Here is an 18,832-nt window from a genome sequence, read left to right on the forward strand (position 1 = left end):
TCCCTAGTAAGGAGGGAGTGATTGAAGTAGGCAAGTAAGGAAAGAAAGAGGAAAGTAAGTGCACAAGTAGGTATGTAAATAAGGAGAAAAGAATAGGAAGTAGGTAAAGAAGGGAGGAAAGAAGAATGGAAATGTGTAGGTAAAAAGGAGGTAAGGAATTTAGTAGGTAAGGAAGGAAGGAGGAAAAGTAAATTAGTACCATCAGGAAGGGAGGAAGGAAAGAAAAGAAAGTTGGTTGGTAAAAAATAAGGAGGCAAGGAAGGAAGTGACTAAGGAAGAAATGATTGAAAGAACGAAGAAAGGAAATGACAAAAGAAAGAAGAAAGAAAGGAAGGCAATGACTAATGAAGTTAGGAAGGAAGTGAATAAGTGGTACCAAAATAAGGAAAGCACAAAAGGAAATATGTAGGTAGGTAAGGAGGGAGGAGGAAAGCAAATATGCAAGTAGGTAGGTAAATAAGGAGAGAAAAGTAGGAAGTAGGTAAAGAAGCAAGGAAAGAAGAATGGAAATATGTAGGTAAAATGGAGGTAAAGAATTTAGGTAAGGAAGTAAGTAGGAAGGGAGGAAGTTCAGTGTGTCAGTGGGTAGATAATTAAGGAGGGAAGGAAGGATGTGACTAAGGAAGAAATGATGAAAAGAATGAAGAAAGGAAATGACAAAGGAAAGAATGAAAGGAAGGCAATGACTAAGTTAGGAAGAAAGTGACTAAAGGTTCAGTCACATTTACCATTGTTCAAATAATTTTCAAGGGTGAAATCCAGTCATTTCAATAGGATTCGACACAATCGGGAATTTCGTTTGAGGGTAAAAGATTTCCCTAAGAAGGTTTCGCAATGGGTTGGTCACATAGAATTATTGCACTGACCAACAGAGACTGCTTGGTTTGAAAGTGACTTCTCTGTGAATGGTGCTTCATACATTGCCACAGTATGACCAATAGACTGTTTCCATCCAAAGTTGCGAATGTAATTTGTGCGCAAATTCGGAATATCTCATAATAAAACATTTGCGAATAAAGCAGCGTTTCCATCCAGTGAGTCGAAGAGAACAAATCTGTCATCATCAGTCCCATGACCTGGTGTGGACTAAGACTAAGAAAAATGAAAGGTGTTGCAATAGGAGAAGCCACTGTATGTAATAACTTTTGCAAATAATAAATTACTTGCACCTTCGAGCGTGCAGCTGAAACACAGTTAACACTGCATGTTATCTTGCATTTAGATGCCTTGTGTTTTTGAACGAAATCATGTGAGGGTGCTTCTGGGAGGGAGTTACTTTAACGACAGACTTCGCTCAGGCATTATACAGAATGACCAAAACAGCATTTCAGATGCTGTACAAAGAGATCGGTTCGCTGGTTGGTCAAGTTATGCCGTCCCATAACTTTTTCTGATACGCATCAAAGATTTTATTCAGTAAAAGTGTTTCCATCGCAGTTTATGCTCATGTTTTCGTATCGCATAAAATTTTTTATCCGACTTAGTTGAACGCATACATTTGTTTTTGTCCGCATTTTTAGAATTTGTGTGCATCTTGGTGTTTCATTCCAGTGTTTTTTATGCAATATCCCAAAATGCGAATAAAAATAGGTGGATGGAAACATAACTAATGGTTCCTTTTTGCCCATGAAACTTTGCAGATTTTGCTAATGTGTTCACACCCTATGGATAAAAAGAAAGGAACGGAAGAATGAAAGAAAAAGGATGTTGTTTTTCTATAGTATCTGGTGCATCCAGGTGCCTCTTAAGCACTATGCAATTGTGCAGAGGTCAGTGTATATCTTTGTTAATGGACAGCGTAAGGGCAGGGTGTTACGTTTTGAGTACAATAAAATCTATCAGTTTCTCCAGGGATTGATATTTAATTGAATTCTTTTGCAAACAGCTTTAGCCGACACAGTCATGCAGAGGGTTGTGCCATTGTGTGAGGTCAATTGTTCCACAATTTCATCGCATTAGCATAAGCATACTATACTGATAATAAATAAAATTGATTTTGCCATCATATCTGCTTCTTTTAAAAAAGAGATTACTGGGTTCTTGGGACACAGCTGCACACTCCAGAAACCCTGCTTGAGTGTCACGCTACCCTAAACTGATTTATGAGAGTTTTCCAGCTCCTCATAAGACCTCTCAGTGATTAACGGCAGCAATATCAGGTGAAATGTTCCCAAACAGTTTACATAATTCACTGTATTGCTCCTAAAATGGCATTGTTGTCACTTAGTGGATTATTGGAGGAAAGACTTTACCCTCACTGCTGCGCACAGTAGCGCAACAGTGAACCGCATATAGTCAATAAACCAAATGGCCGCCATGAGGAACAGATTGTGTAGTTAAAGCAAATGTTGTTTGTAGCACTCATACACTAGCAGAAGTTCAACATAAAAACAGCAATAATGTGCATGTTTTAAAGATTTATGGATTCTCACCTCCTTGCTTCATACATACAAAATATTGCTAAGTAGCAAACGGAAATGGTGGCACTTTTGCCCCTTTTCTTTACAAGCATGTGTGCTATAAATACACACACACGCGAGTATATGATATGCAAAATCTCATCTGAAATACTCAAGCGTGGTGTTTATATTGGTGAATGAAACTTTAACAGGCCTTTTACAGATAAGTATTAGCAAAAACCTGATGTGCTAAATTCGTTACATTATTGTGTTAGCAACATAGTTGAGTCCTAAATTGTGTTCTATACACAATGTAGTCTGCTATCTAGTGTACACTCTAAAAAATGCTGGGTTAAAAATAACCCAAGTTGGGTTGAAAATGGACAAACCCAGCGATTGGGTTGTTTTAACCCAGCAGTTGGGTTAAATGTTTACCCAACCTGCTGGGTAGTTTTATTTAACCTAACTATTGTTTGAAAATGACTATATGACTATACTTAAAATGAATCTAAAATGAAATTAAAATGTTCATTTATTAAGCATATTAATAAATGTTATTTTTTTTTTAAGATATTTTGGGTTCATTTTAAGTAAGCAATACTGTAATTTTTATACAATAGTTAGGTTAAATAAAACTACCCAGCAGGTTGGGCAAACATTTAACCCAACTGCTGGGTTAAAACAACCCAATCGCTGGGTTTGTTTTTCAGCCCAACTTGGGTTGTTTTTAACCCAGCATTTTTTAGAGTGTATGAATTTAAGAAGAATAGTGTTTCCAATTGAAGGATATGATGTTTCAAATGCACCTGGTGTGTTGTGACAAGCTTTAGCATGTTAGCTCCGCTCCGTTTGCTATGTAGGCAACACTGCAACTGTTGAGGGCATAAATCATTAAACTTTCCACACTTACATTTGGGTATTCCTTGGAGGATATAATCAAAAATGAAGTGGGGAAGGTTAAGGTTTTTAATTGTCAGTAAATAAATAAAATAACACTTAGATTAACAGTAACTCGCTGGGTGTAAATTGAAAAGGGGACCTAAGAGCTAAGAGGTTGGGCTAAACTAAGAGGCTATATTAAAATGAATGTAATATTGAAGATGTCACCTAATATTTGCAGAGATTTAGCTTCCAAATATCTCTCAGTTTGACTGTTAGCTCACTAACAAAAACATAGACCCTTTGTTGGGAATCACTGTAAGCAGATGAGGTTCTAGTTTACTGTGTCTCCTACGTGCCTCCAAAAATGGACACAACAAAATTGGGGATTTAATGATGTTGGACAACTTTTTTATTAGAGAAATTTGATCACAAAATTAAAAGTATGCATAATAATTAAGTAAATAGATTTACATGCTAACATTTGTTAATATCATTAAGCCGGTAAGTAACAATAAATAATTTTAGAGCATTTATTAATCTAGCGTAATGTTAATTTACAAAAATACTATTGATCTTGGTTGTCATATACATACTTATATTGTTACATTTATGTTTTTACATTATGAATGATGACCATAATCAGTGGTATATTTGTAAATTAACAAATAAATGAATGCCATAAATTATTAATGGTTACTAACGACAACAACATTTTGATTACACTTTACATTAAGTTTATATATACATATTATTAAGTTATTATTGACACTTATTAAAAAATGCTGGGTTGAAAACAACCCAAGTTGGGTTGAAAATGGACAAACCCAACTATTGTTTAAAAATTACAATATGGCTCTACTCTAAAAAATGCTGGGTTAAAAACAACCCAAGTTGGGTTGAAAATGGACAAACCCAGTGGTTGGGTTAAATGTTTGCCCAACCTGCTGGGAAGTTTTAATTAACTCAACTACTGTTTAAAAATTACTGTACTGCTTGCTTAAAATGAACCCAAAGTACACTGGAAATGAACATTTATAAGTTTGATGAATAATAATTAAACAATAAACATTTATTAAATTGCTTATTAATAAATGTTTGCCATTTGATTATTGTTGCCTCTAGTATTTATGTGTCTGATTTTTAATTTCCAACCTATTTTGGGTTCATTTTAAGCCAGACATATAGTCATTTTAAACAATAGTTGGGTTAAATAAAACTTCCCAGCACGTTGGGGAAACATTTAACCCAACCGCTGGGTTTGTCCATTTTCAACCCAACTTGGGTTGTTTTTAACCCAGCATTTTTTAGAGTAGAGCCATATTGTAATTTTTAAACAATAGTCGGGTTAAATAAAACTGCCCAGTACATTGGGCAAATACTTAACCCAACGGTTGGGTTTGTCCATTTTCAACCCAGCTTGTGTTGTTTTTAACCCAGCATTTTTTAGAGAGTATATGTCACTGAATTAAGAAAACATCAGCACAGCATCTTGAACCTGCAATTTATTATCTAAAGCTCTGAAAAACACTTTGTTCAAATGTTCGGAATGAGTTCACTTTATTGCCCTCTTCATGCATTTTTAATATTGTGAGGCTGATAAGTAAATCAACATTGAGCAAACCAATAAACTATTGGTTTTATTATCATTGTGTTTGCTGATAATTATGCTTCCATACACAAATGCTCTCTCCCCGACATCTCAATATCTCTCTGATATAGCCAAAGAACTCAGTTCAAGCAGCTGGCTGGTATTAAACCTGATCCCCTGGTTCCCTAGCAGCTTTGGGAGGCTAGCTCATAATAAAAGCATCTCTACTGGCCACAGCCCAGTGGGAAAGGATGGCCTTCAGCCAAGCCAAGCACTCTTTTGCCAACCACACCCGAACTGTAGCATCTGCTCTGCTTCTCCACTCAGCTCCAGTCATGACGGTGGGTCACGTTCAGTTCCACTGCATGCGCGCAAATCTCACTGGTGTCATTAGAGTAAATAAACCAATTGCTTATTTCAGGCTGTTTTGGAGAACGGAAATGGACCTGCTTAAGTTACGAGCTTATACGAGGCAGAGCTTCATTTTGTTTGGATGGGGCCCGGTCCAAATTGGAGACTTGCCCTCCAGTGCCTCCAATTTATGTCAAAACATATAAAAGCCCTTGTAGAGCTCTATAGGTATTGAGTCTGCATTGGGCGGACTGAAAGCCCATCTTAGTGTGTGTGGACAGCTGCTGTTTTATGTGCTAGGCTTGTTTTATCACCGGCTTTAGTTTGTGTGAGTACATTAATGCATGGGATCACCCAGGCTGATGCCAAAACAAAGGGAGGCATGAACATGGGAGAAATGCGCACACAAATGAGTTAATCTTTACAGCAAAACATAAATGCGTCTTTGCAGTTTCAGATATTGCTTTGAAAAACAATCATGTAAGCACCATGGTTGGGTGAAATTCAGAATTTAAGAACTGGCTCCTTTTCAGTTGATTAGTTGGAGTTTGAATTAAATTAGCAACGGCTCACTGGAGGTTTAACTGGAATATGAATTGGAATGAGAGGAAGAGGAATTTACGGAATTGCTATCCAACGATTTGAGTAATTTCTAGGTAGCTTCTAAATAAGAAGATTTTCATTTTGTCAGCTATTTTGCTCTGTCTAATTTACCTCTGACAGCACTCTTATGAGTATGATATTGCTTCAATGGTTCAATAAATAAGTTAATATCATGTAACTTACATTTCAGACCAGTTTGTAGATCTTTCTTCAGGAAGTATGAGTGAAGCAATAACCACTCAGCTCCAACTCCACTTCAGTTCTTCCATTTCCTGTTTCTCTAACACAGATTTCACACTCAGATTATAAAATGTTGCGTAGGAACCATCCTACATTTGAAAATTGCGTACATGTAATTGAGAATGAACTTACGCACAAAAAGCATACGCTTGCCGATCTTCTAGATCTATATAAATTACAAATGATCTTGAAATTGTGCACAGCTGAATGGTTTCAGATCTCCGCCTTGTACACGCCGCCTATCATTAACATATTAGAGAAGAGACAAGAGAACAAGTCTTGAGCTTCTAAATCCTTTACTTGAGAATGGCAAGCTTCAAGAACTGCTTAATACCTGCAGTACTCCGACTGTCTGCCACAAGGAAAAGTATGTAAAGTATGAAAACAGCGTTTTCTCAACATGTCAACAACACAAACCAAACTCTTCTAGGCCTCGGCTACAACTACAGTGCTTGATGGAAGGTAAAAATAGACAATGAAGAACATAGACTGGCATCATGCACATTTGTTACATTGTTTTGTAGTTATGTACCAGGAAGTGAGACTGGAATTGAAATACATTTTTAATATTCTCTCAAGAGCTATGCTTGAGGAACCAAACGGAAGTACATGCCTTGCATACAAACCAGTCATCATAAAAGGACAAACTGTACAGCAGATCTTATTTTAAATCCCTATAAGAACAATTCTTGAAAATAAAACTTAAAGGGTTAGTTCACCCAAAAATGAAAATTCTGTCATTTATTACTCACCCTCGTGCCATTTTACACCTCTAAGACCTCCGTTGATCTTTGGAACACAAATTAAGATATTTTTGTTGAAATCCGATGGCTCAGTGAGGCCTCCATAGCCAGCAATGACATTTCCTCTCTCAAGATCCATTAATCTACTAAAAACATATTTAAATCAGTTCATGTGAGTACAGTGGTTCAATATTAATATTATAAAGCAATAAGAATATTTTTGGTGCGCTAAAAAAAACAAAATAACGACTTATTTAGTGATGGCCGATTTCAAAACACTGCTTCATGAAGCTTCGGAGCATAATGAATCAGCGTATCGAATCATGATTCAGATCACGTGTCAAACTGCTGAAATCACATGACTTTGGCACTCCGAACTGTGGATTCAACACACTGATTCATTATGCTCCGAAGCTTCCTGAAGGTGTTTTTTGAAATCGGCCATCACTATATAAGTCATAAATTTTTTTTTTTTTTTTGGTGCACCAAAAATATTCTCGTCGCTTTATAATATTAATATTGAACCACTGTACTCACATGAACTGATTTAAATATGTTTTTAGTTCCTTTATGGATCTTGCAGGCCTCACTGAGCCATTGGATTTCAACACAAATATCTTAATTTGTGTTCTGAAGATTAACGAAGGTCTTATGGGTGTGGAACGGCATGAGCATTAGTAATAAATGGCAGAATTTTCATTTTTGGGTGAACTAACCCTTTAACTTTAAAAGTATCCTTACATATAATATTGCCTCATGGTACGATAATCTAACAGTTAAACAGAAGAACAAACTTTCACAAATATTTATTTAGGCAAATAAGATCACTGGGCATAGAAACTCTCACTCCAGGAATTATTTTATCATTTTATGGGAAAAGACAAACAAACAAACAACGCCAGTTGCAATTTTTATAGACCATGCTCACCCCCTTCCCTCTACTTTTGAAATGCTCCCATCTGGGCATGGACTCAAAATTCCTTTGGCCAGAAGAAATGCGTGTAATTCTGTTTAATTTTGTGTTTGTGTTGTTAAGCACTCATGTGGATGTATTTATGTATATATGGATGACACCAGTGTCAAAGACAAATTTCTGCACGTTGACAAACAGAATGGACAATAAAGTTAAACCTTAAACCATTCTACCCTCATTGTGTCCATTTATTGAAAGTCTATGTAATAAACATTTACAAGTCTCAAAAACTACATTGTAAAAGACTCTCCAAAAGTAATCCACATGAATCAAGCTGTTTAATCCAAGGCTTCCGAAAGGACACAATAGCTTTATATGATGAAGAGATGTTTTAGGATTTAATGCATATATAAACATCAAATCAATGCAAATACATAGAGCACATCAAATATGATAAATGGCGGCTCAAATGTGTTTGCTTTACCATTGTGGTGATTACAGAATATTAAAAATATTTAATTATTTTTTGTTCCACAGATGAATAAAAGTGGTATGACATTAGGGTTAAATAAATGATGAGAGAATTTTTATTTTTGGGTGAGCCATCCCTTTAATAACAACATATACAACAGTTATTTGTATTTCTCATTAATATAAATTCTAATTATACCACCATAAATTGAAATTACCTACAGTTTTGGGATCTAAAAGGCATTACCAATTTGGTAGCAATTTATTTTACAGTCCTGTTCCCCATTTGCTTATGCTAATTACAATAACTGGGTAATAACTAGGTACTAACCCTGAACCTACCCCTAAACCCAACCTTAACCCCTGTAGTGACCTTATATTACTCAGTATTTTCTTAGGTAAGTACACTGTAAGTACACATACTGAAAATAAAGTGCCTCCAATTCAATTCTGAATGGTACACACCCTTGGTAAAGACAGCGTCACCTCAGACACTGTGGCAACCAACCCCCCCCCCCACCAGACCACGATTTCTGCTGCCCAAATAGTTAATACAACAGCTATCAAAGTGATCAGAAGTGAGGTGTGACAGCGGACTGTGGGTCTGATACAGACAGGCCTCTCTAGGCCATGCTGGATAATGTGGGGAATCTAATAACTTTGTTTTGCTTGTTAACCTGATTGTTTTCTTACAAAGCTAATTAAGTAGTGGACACCTTAGGGATCTTCTTGACTGCCCAGCTCCCCTTCTTTCCCCGCTCTACAGACCTGCACCTTTCCGCTGTAGCTCTTGTTCCTGTCATCTGGAAATTGATGGGAGGCTGTGAACTGTCTGTTGCAGTCCCAAGGTGCCTTTGCTCAGCACATAGACAGTGCCTGAATTCCTCTTTCCTTCCAGTTGATTGCGATAAATCAATCGGAAGGTCAAATGTAATGGCAGAGGCAAAGTTTTCTCCACCGGCTGAAGCTGAGCAAGATTGTGAAGGGGAAGCTTTCTCTTGACCTCAAAGAGTGATCTTATATCCATTGCAAGACCTTCATTAATTGAACCTGTGAAGGCAAGAAGACAGATTGAAAGGGTGTCTGTGTTAATATTTAAACTCCTATGGCTTTCCTGTCAGAATATGGAGTATTTTGGGTACACACACACACACACACACACACACACACACACACACACACACACACACACACACACACACACACACACACACACACACACACACACACACACACACACACACACACACATGTTTGTTTTTGTGAATTGTGGGGACTTTCCATAGACTTCAATGCATTTTACACTGAACAAACTGTACATTCTATCCCCCTACCCTGCCCCTACCCCTAAACCTAACCCTCACAGGAAACTGTGCAAACTTTTACTTTTTCACAAAAACTCATTCTATATGATTTATAAACCCATTTACATTGTGGGGACCGCTGGCTGGTCCCCACGATGTAGGTGAACTCAGGTTTATATTACATCATGGGGACATTTGGTCCCCACAATGTAATATAAACAAAAGCACACACACACACACACACACACACACACACACACACACACACACACACACACACACACACACACACACACACACACACACACACACACACACACACACACACACACACACACACACACACACACACACACACACACACACACACACAATGCCATTTAGAGAAGCACTGTTTATATCAGTGTCTTTTCATATGTGGCACATTTGAAAAGTCATTTGAATAATATCACAAAACCAACCCGATCTCAAGGCAATTCGTACTCATTTTACGAGGTGGCTAATTTGTACTAATTCATACGTTTTTTGCTAAATCGTACATATTTTACGAGTTGACAAATTTGTATAAGTTCATATGAATGACCTACCCCAAACCCCGCCCCTAAACCTACCAATCAATGGGGTTTAGACAAATCGTACAAATTCGTACGAGTGAGGTCGTACAAAAAATCATATTATTCAATTAGCGAACTCGTAAAATACGTACGAATTGGTTGTGAGATAGCGTTGCATATGACATTTGAGCAGATATCGGACACTTTGGCTTGTGGTGCGAATGTAACTTTAGATGGGATCCCACAAGTTTATGTGCTAATGCAAACAAAATTTGCCACAAAACAACACTCCCTGCACCTTGGAGAGATAATACTGGGATTTAATCAATGTCTTAAGAAAAGCTGGCTAAAATCAATAAATCCCATGCCTGTTTGTTTTCATGCGTAAGGGTGAATCACTGCCCTGCTTCTTGAATTGGACTAATTGAAGTGTGCAATTTATAAGAAGGCTTTAAGAAGGATGTCCATGACAGAGTGATACATGAGAGCATAATTGATCTGCATGGTAAGAGACTGATATAATGGGCTGAAAGAAACCTGGATCAAGGGAAATGGATCAGCTCTCAGTGGGGAGTATCTTTGATGCTGATCTGCTGCTGCGAATGTAATGTTTATTCTCAAACAGAACTGATCTGGACTGCAAGTAATTCATGAAAAAGCAGAACAATGATATTACATTAAATATGAACTGCTTTATATGAGAGATCTACAATAAGCATAAAGGGGATTGATAAAAGTTAAATTTATTATGCAAAATTCACTTTTACATGGTGTTTGAACATAAATGTGTGTTGGCAGTGTGTAAACAACCACCCTATAATGATAAAAATCATTGCACAGGCCCTGCCCATGACTGCTGACAGACTCTGCCCTATTAGCATAGACCCCACCCTGAGTGAGCTGTACAAAGCCATGTTTATCTCCTCTCCAGAGCATTTAACGGCAGCATTCAAGTAAGAAATGTATCCTTATTAAAGCTACTAAAGTTATTCAGTCAAGAGCAGTGAGTGATTTTCTGTTTTTCTTTTGTTATTTGATTCATATTAACAGCAATACACTCTAAAAAATGCTGGGTTAAAAACAACCCAAGTTGGGTTGAAAATGGACAAACCCAGCGATTGGGTTGTTTTAACCCAGCGGTTGGGTTAAATGTTTGCCCAACCTGCTGGGTAGTTTTATTTAACTCAACTATTGTTTAAAAATGACTGTATTGCTTAATTAAAATGAACCCAAAGTATGTTGGAAATGAACATTTATTAATGTTCAATGAATAATTATTAAACAATAAACATTTATTAAATTGCTTATTAATAAATTTATATTCATAAAATATTAAATTTATATTCATAAAATATTAAAGCTTATTAATAAACATTCACCTTTTGTCTATTATTGTTGCCTCTAATTGCATCTGGTTTTGAATTTCCCAACTATTTTGGGTTGATTTTAAGCTAGCCATATAGCAATTTTTAAATAATAGTTGGTTTAAATAAAACTACCCAGCAGGTTGGGCAAACATTTAACCCAACCGCTGGGTTAAAACAACCCAATTGCTGGGTTTGTCCATTTTCAACCCAACTTGGGTTGTTTTTAACCCAGCATTTTTTAGAGTGTAGGTACTGTATATTACGCTGCTTTCATTTTAATACACAGATCTAATATACACATGCGATTTCTTTACTTGCTGTTGACAAAGCGCTATAAGATGTGAAAGAGAACTTACTTAGAGATACTAAAACCAAACAGATGTTTTTGGCAGAGTATCACAAGATGTACTGGCTCCGCCCTCTTCCGTAAAGCAGGGTAGGGAGCAACAGCTCATATGCATTTAAAGATACATGCACGAAAACAGTATGTTTTTCCCTCCACTCAAAAATGGGTATTTACAATGTGGTATAATAAATAATCTGTGGGATATTTAGAGCTGAAACTTCACAGACACATTCTGGGAACACCTGAGACTTATATAACATCTTGAAAAAAGGAGCATAATAGTTTAATCACAGTTTTTAGAAACAACTCCACAGTGACACATTCTTCTAAGAATGCATTAGTTTAAGCATTCCTCTGTCTCCAGAGAGAGCACAAAGTGAACTGCAGATGTTGTATGTATCGGTAAACACAACTGTATCAGGAAGAACAATTGATGGCGAGTGCAAGCCTGCCAACGACCTCATTCGACCCATTCTCTGAGGAAGCGGAGCCCCCTCAGGACCAGCAGGGTCTTAGTCTCCTGCTCTGGCTTAATTAATAAGTTTGACAGTAGTAGCCAGAACAACAATAGGTTTTAACCTGGCAGGATTGTGGAGCATGTAGTGATTGGGAGGCCTGTGATGAAGGTCCTGGGCAGGAATTAAAAGATCTTTGCAGGGATTGTCTCCCTCCACCAGGCAGGAGATTTGAGTCTGAATGAAATGATTGTATCAGATAGAAATCGATGGCAATCCATGGTTCCCTTAATCCAGCCGCAGCGCACAGATCAGGCTCTGATGCAGGCAATCTCTCAGCCATCATTACACAGAGTGGATCGATCGTGCTCCTTGCAAGGCCTGAGCCAGCCCTTGCTATGCCTGAGAAGAGGCCTACATAGCTTAAAGGGCTCTGGGTGCCTGACATGATACAGAGTTGTTTGTTGGAGGTAATTAACACAAACAAGAGGGAGAAGTGAAGGAGAGAGAGTAGTAAACTAAAAGTACAAGAGGTCTCTAATGGGAAAACAATGCATGTAAATAGCAATTAGAAGACAAAAAAATGATGTTTGTTTTTAAATGCATACCACAATTAATTTAGACAAGGTAATGTCTGTAAATTGTGTTAATGTGCTATATGGTTCAACTGTTATATGCTAAATACTAATACACTTAGGGCGACTCACACCAGGCACATACTCCCCACTCCCCCGCTGGCTTACACTCACATCGCACTTAATATTCCAGGCCAAAGCACACTTACGTCATTTACGATGCAACTTTTTGTTCTGAGGAAAATGGGAAAAAAAGCACTTTCGCTAATAGACTGCCTAATAGATTTATCATTTATGCACCACAACAATTTTCACTTGATTGTGCTGCATGTATCAAAAAATTATTACAGAGGCAACTGACTTTGATAGATACTGTGGCGACCAGGGCGGGCGAGAGCCGTGAGGGAACGGCGCGAGGCCGGTGGTGCGAGTGTTAATGAGCTTCACCTGGGAGGCACACCGGCCTTGAGTCCCTCACGGAGGAGCTCCGGGAGCATAAAAGGAGGAGCGACTACCGTGGAGGACGAGAGAGGACCAGGCCTGGACTTTATTTTATGGTTTATTATGTTTGTGTGGCCGGCAGACGCCCGCGAGGGCGCATTACTTTCGTTTTGTTCTTTGTTTATTTTACATTAAAGTTTTGTGGAATGTTCGCCGGTTCCCGCCTCCTTCTTCCCATATTTACGAACTGTGTTACAGATACATTTTCAGTGTTTCACTGAAAGTTCAATTCCTGTTAATCAATAAGGTAAGAACCAGAACCATAATAAACCTAAATATAATTGAATTAATTGAAACACGTACTATCCAAGTAGTAATAGAAGATGTTTGCTGTCATAATGTAGTGACACTGCCCACTCTAAGCGGGACTCGAACCTGAGTCCGCCGGCATGGGAGTCTGCGCTCTAACAAAGAGGCTTAAAACAGCAGTCTCATGCCTCTTGAGATCAGGGGAGTGAGGTTTACATGCACAGCTCTTACTGGCTACACTAACCGGCCTAAAACTCACTCCCATCCGGGTCACGGCACCAATCTAACCACTCCTGTTTGAACCGCCCGCTCTAAGCGGGACTTGAACCCTGGTCCGTTGGCATGGGAGTCGGGTGCTCTAATAAGGAGGCTAAAGACCGCAGTCTATGACAGTTACAGTAGCACACACAAGAGTTGCCAAGTGTTGCCAAGTCCGCAGGTTGATTTCCACCCCTGTACGTATGATTTCAGTGCTCCAACACCCCCAAAACACCCCCCAGATGTACAAATTCAATGGAGAATTCAGACCCTGTTGGAGAATATCACATTGGACTATTTTTGGGCTACTTTTGACTGTCCATTGGGCTACTTTTGTTACATAGACCTAGCAACCCTGCCCACCTCTTCAAGCGGGGAGGGGCACAGTACGGAGCTATCACACTAGACAAACGAACTTTGGGGGACAAACATGCTCAGCCACAGTTTAGATCGCCTAGTGTGAGTATACCCTTCATACATAGCATTTTAAGACATCATTCCCAACACCAAAAGATCCCCCAGCATTTGTATCTATATTGTAGTATTACCTTAGCAACATTCTAACACTAAACTCTATCTGCTTGTTAAGTCGTGATGTAAGGAATGCTGTTTCCGGGTCCAAGCCTCTACTCGTTTCACTTGAGAATAGCCGTTTATGAGCACTATTCATATTACACATGTAAACTAAGCATTTAAAAACTACAGTCTCCATGCTCACGGCATCCCAGACACAAATATTTTATCGATTTATAAAAGATGAATCACTATCTGGCCATCTGGGATTTTGGTATGGCGATAAAGGGTAGGATTATAATTTTTCTGTATCGTGAGTGTATGTTTGCACCATTTGTTGATTTCTTGGGGCACCTGGTAGAGCGTTTGGACCCGGAAGGGGCGACATGTGACAACAGACTTCTCATTAGCCCTGTGTCCACATATTCCTAGTTCTCTACTATATAGTATAGGCAAGTAACAAAAGAGTAGAATATCCAAATTCATACATTCATAGCTGCTTTAAGTTGGCGTTCAGCTGGTTTTATATGGTTGGTCAGCTGTCAATGTTGAACTGTCAGTGTTAAATTGTGATTACAAGCTGAGTATTATTATTACAGTAAGAGCGAATTTCTACAGGTCTATTTATTAAAACCCAGCTAAAAGCGAACACCCTTTGATTTAGATTAAAGGACGAAGCAATACATTCTGAAAATAACAATGTTTGTGAAATAAATCTCCAAGCAGCGAACAACTCCATAAGCAACTCTAATTGTAATCATCGGCAATCTCAGACATTGTTAAGTTTCTTCCCCAGTGCGCACATCAACTTAGCTCTGAAAGCCCCATTCTAATTTCCCACCTCCGTCAAAGTCTGCTCTGCTCCCAGAGCTTGCTCTCCCTCCAAGGGCTTTGTCTGGATCTATGTAAAACAAGTAATTAATTCCCAACATCAATATTCTACTCATGAGTGGTGATCAGAGCCTGTACGTGCACAGGAGAACTGCGCAGTTAAGCCATTGAGCCTCGGTTGTGAAGCGTTTTCTTTATGGGTCTTCCATAACTAACCTCCGCTCTAGTGTTTATTTCAGCCCCCTGTTCCAAAGCCTGCCGGCATCGAGGAACTTTCTCACAGCAATTAAGCGAGTGCCGCTGAGCTCGTTAATTACGCTGGCATAGTGCTGTTGTCACAAATCTAGATTTGCCCCTGGTCATTAAAAATTGCACTAAAGGATATTTTGAGATGAATTATTCAAAGTGATGGCTCGCTCTCCATTATTCATGTGCTGAGAGGACGATTTGCATCGCCACGCTGTAAATGTTATTAATCTTGCCAATTACAAAACTTGTTGCAACTTACTTGCGCATGCTAAGCCCAGTGTGCATGCCACGAGTTGGCTTTAATGTTTAAATGTTTGGATACCAATAAAAATTAAACAGTAATTGTGTAAACAAATGGATTCCTCTACCATAGCACAAATGTAATCACATATGCTGTAGGACATAAACAAATTCGCCTCTGGCGCAGGGATCTGATCGTTGCCGGCACCGCCGTAGATTTCGGCAGTACGACCGCTCTTCCTAAAGGGATGAAATCCAACAAATGCCATTTAGAATTCTGATTGAGACTTACTAACGAGTCTCATGGAAAAGCGTTAGCATAGTAGCGGGAACATATAAAAACTACTGGATTTGACAACAAGCCTGCTCAATTAATACATATCCTATAGCTATTCTTGCAATGAGGCTTTCAAGTACAAAAAACATCCTTAACACAATTAAAACATGGCGAAATATTGGTCCTAATGAGGGGTCGTTCTTGAACGTATATATTCTCTGCTGTTGGAATGGTGAATGAAGGCCTTGATGCAAAGATTTCTAATCCATATAGTCTGATGTAATGTATCTCAACCCTGAGCAAGCTAAATTACATCAGAAGCACACCCTCATTAATTACTAAAGCTGTCGGCAGCATCTGAGATAAAGGAGACTGTAATAGCAGTGAGGGAACACATACTTTAGATTGTAGAGTCAGCAGCTCTTTATGTGTGCAGCTCTGGAGCAGAACAATAAAACTTATTGACATCATGTGTGCCTCTGTATGATCACTGAGATTCAGTATGATCTTAGCAAATTTTAATCTGCATATGCAGAACACTGGAAAACTGGTCTCAGGACATCATTTCTCAAAGCAAATTTTCAATCAATATTTTTAAAAGTGTAAAAAAAATCATAATGGAGATATAATTAATTTTGAAGTTTTATTAAGTGTTAACAATGAGATTATGTGGTTTTTATAATCAACTAACACTGATTTTGTCATTTTTTACAAGATGGACAAACCAAAAATTTCGGTTTTACCAAATGACACTTTTGGTTATACCGAATGACGATATTTTCAAACATTGCTAACAGGCTGAAATCTAGCTAAACATTTTATATTTAGTACAAGTTTTTAAAATATTACAACATTTTCCACGTTTTATAGCAGTTGTATCGAATGACTTGATTTTTCGCGACATGCGTATGAGCAAGTGAAAACATGAATTTTTCAAATAGTTAAAGAGAGTTAGTTACTTTGCTTCACGACCATGTAGCCCTTTGTAGGTGTCTGAATGATGTCACATCCTGTCACATATTGACCGCATGACTTAATCCAAAATGGTCCCTTTATATTGGTTACTCCTAATGACACCAATAAAATTAATTTTCCAGGACATTGTTTTTCATAACAAAGCAACGACTTCTACACATAATTTTAATATCATTTTGCACTATGTTGATATATGATGTTATAAAATCATGCCAGAATAAAAAATATGTACATTTATTACATTTTAAGATATTTTAATCACAAATGAAATGGCTGTATTGGCATTTGGATGGTTAAACCAAATGACCTTTTCACACTTCAAAATCTTTAAAATACTTTTATATGTAGCAAAATATAATTAAAACCTTTTTGGATTCAATAAAACAAATTTAGTTGTACTACCTTACATACTTTGGATGTCATATCTTTGTTTTTTTTATTATTATTAAGGCCTTTGGACTAAAAATAACCCATCACGTCTTTGACCCGTATAATAGTGCAGACTGGAATCTATTCATTCAGCCAAATCAGTAGAGGCGCTGTCACAAAGCACTGAAATTTGAATTTATTCAAATGTTGGTTTCAGCCATCTTTAAAACCTGGAGAAAGCTATCTGTTAGCATCAATATTCATTCTAATGACACTTGTTTGGTTGGAGCAGGTCTGTGTCATTTGAAATTGGCCGTATTCTGTTGTTCAAACAGTAGAGGATGGTGTTAGCAATGCCACGGTCATGGGTTTAATTCCTAAGCAATACAAGAACTGATGAACTCTCCATATATATGTTGTTTTTCCTGGGCTCAGCTACTTTAGGTAAATTGTTTCTTAAAATGATAAGGAGATATAGTCTAAGTTTGAATACAGATCATCAGGGATTAATGTTAAATGCACTGTTTGTTCAGTGATTAACAAATTATTCACAACAGCAAAGATTGGGCCATTAGCATCAGGATCAGTTAAAATACAAAATCTTTCTAAACACATCATCACATCTCTTTGTCTCGCAAATGATAAAGAATTGAATTAACAACCACATTTTTCATAATGAAACCTCTCAATACCTCATCTTATCACTATGATAAATTGATATCACACGAATTAATCCCACTATAAAACATAGTATAAATAATGTGTCTCTTTGTAATCAAACAACATTAAAAATATTAGAACATTTAGGTGAAATTTTAATTAATGTATTGTATAATTGAGTACTTGAGATTCTGAATGCATTCCATATAACCCTTGGAGGGGTTTGGCGGGCCAGTGCAATTGAATAAATCATCGGCCGTGACTAGATTAATCAAAATGTCAGACTGCTGTTGCTGTGCATGGCTGTCTTTCAGTGCTGTTGGTTTGCAGTGAGTTAAGTCCTCCTCTTACTTTCAGAGAAAGTATCAGCCCATCACAATTTAATCTCATTGTTTCACTCCCTTTTTGTGTCAGTCTTGTTATAACATTGTCATATTCTGTTCTAAGGAAAGAAATTGATCATTTTTTTTAGGTTAAACCAGACTGTCCAATCCTGTTCCTGGAGCAGGGCTTAGGGGGGTTAATGTTGATCTCAATTATTGTGGTTCAGATTACATAATATTTTAATTTTCTGTTGATTAAACCAATTACCTTCATTGTATTAACTCCAAATTTTAAGGCGACCAGGTAACTTATTTTTTTTAAGTTAATTCTTTTTTTTTTTTACAGTGTTGACAAGCATCACTATTATTTCTCATAATTAGTTTTTTTTTTTTTTTTTTTTTTTTTAAGTGTTATCTTTGTTGCACATGACCTAATTTATTATTATTGTCCATATTATTAATATCCATTGAAAAGTCAATTGTATTATGAACTTACATTAAAGGTGCCATCGAATTGAAAATTGAATTTATCTTGGCATAGTTAAATAACAAGAGTTCATTACATGGAAAAGACATACATTGAGTTTCAAACTCCA

This window comes from Chanodichthys erythropterus, chromosome 18 (genome assembly GCF_024489055.1).
Source record: "Chanodichthys erythropterus isolate Z2021 chromosome 18, ASM2448905v1, whole genome shotgun sequence".
NCBI classification, from domain to species: Eukaryota; Metazoa; Chordata; class Actinopteri; order Cypriniformes; family Xenocyprididae; genus Chanodichthys; species Chanodichthys erythropterus.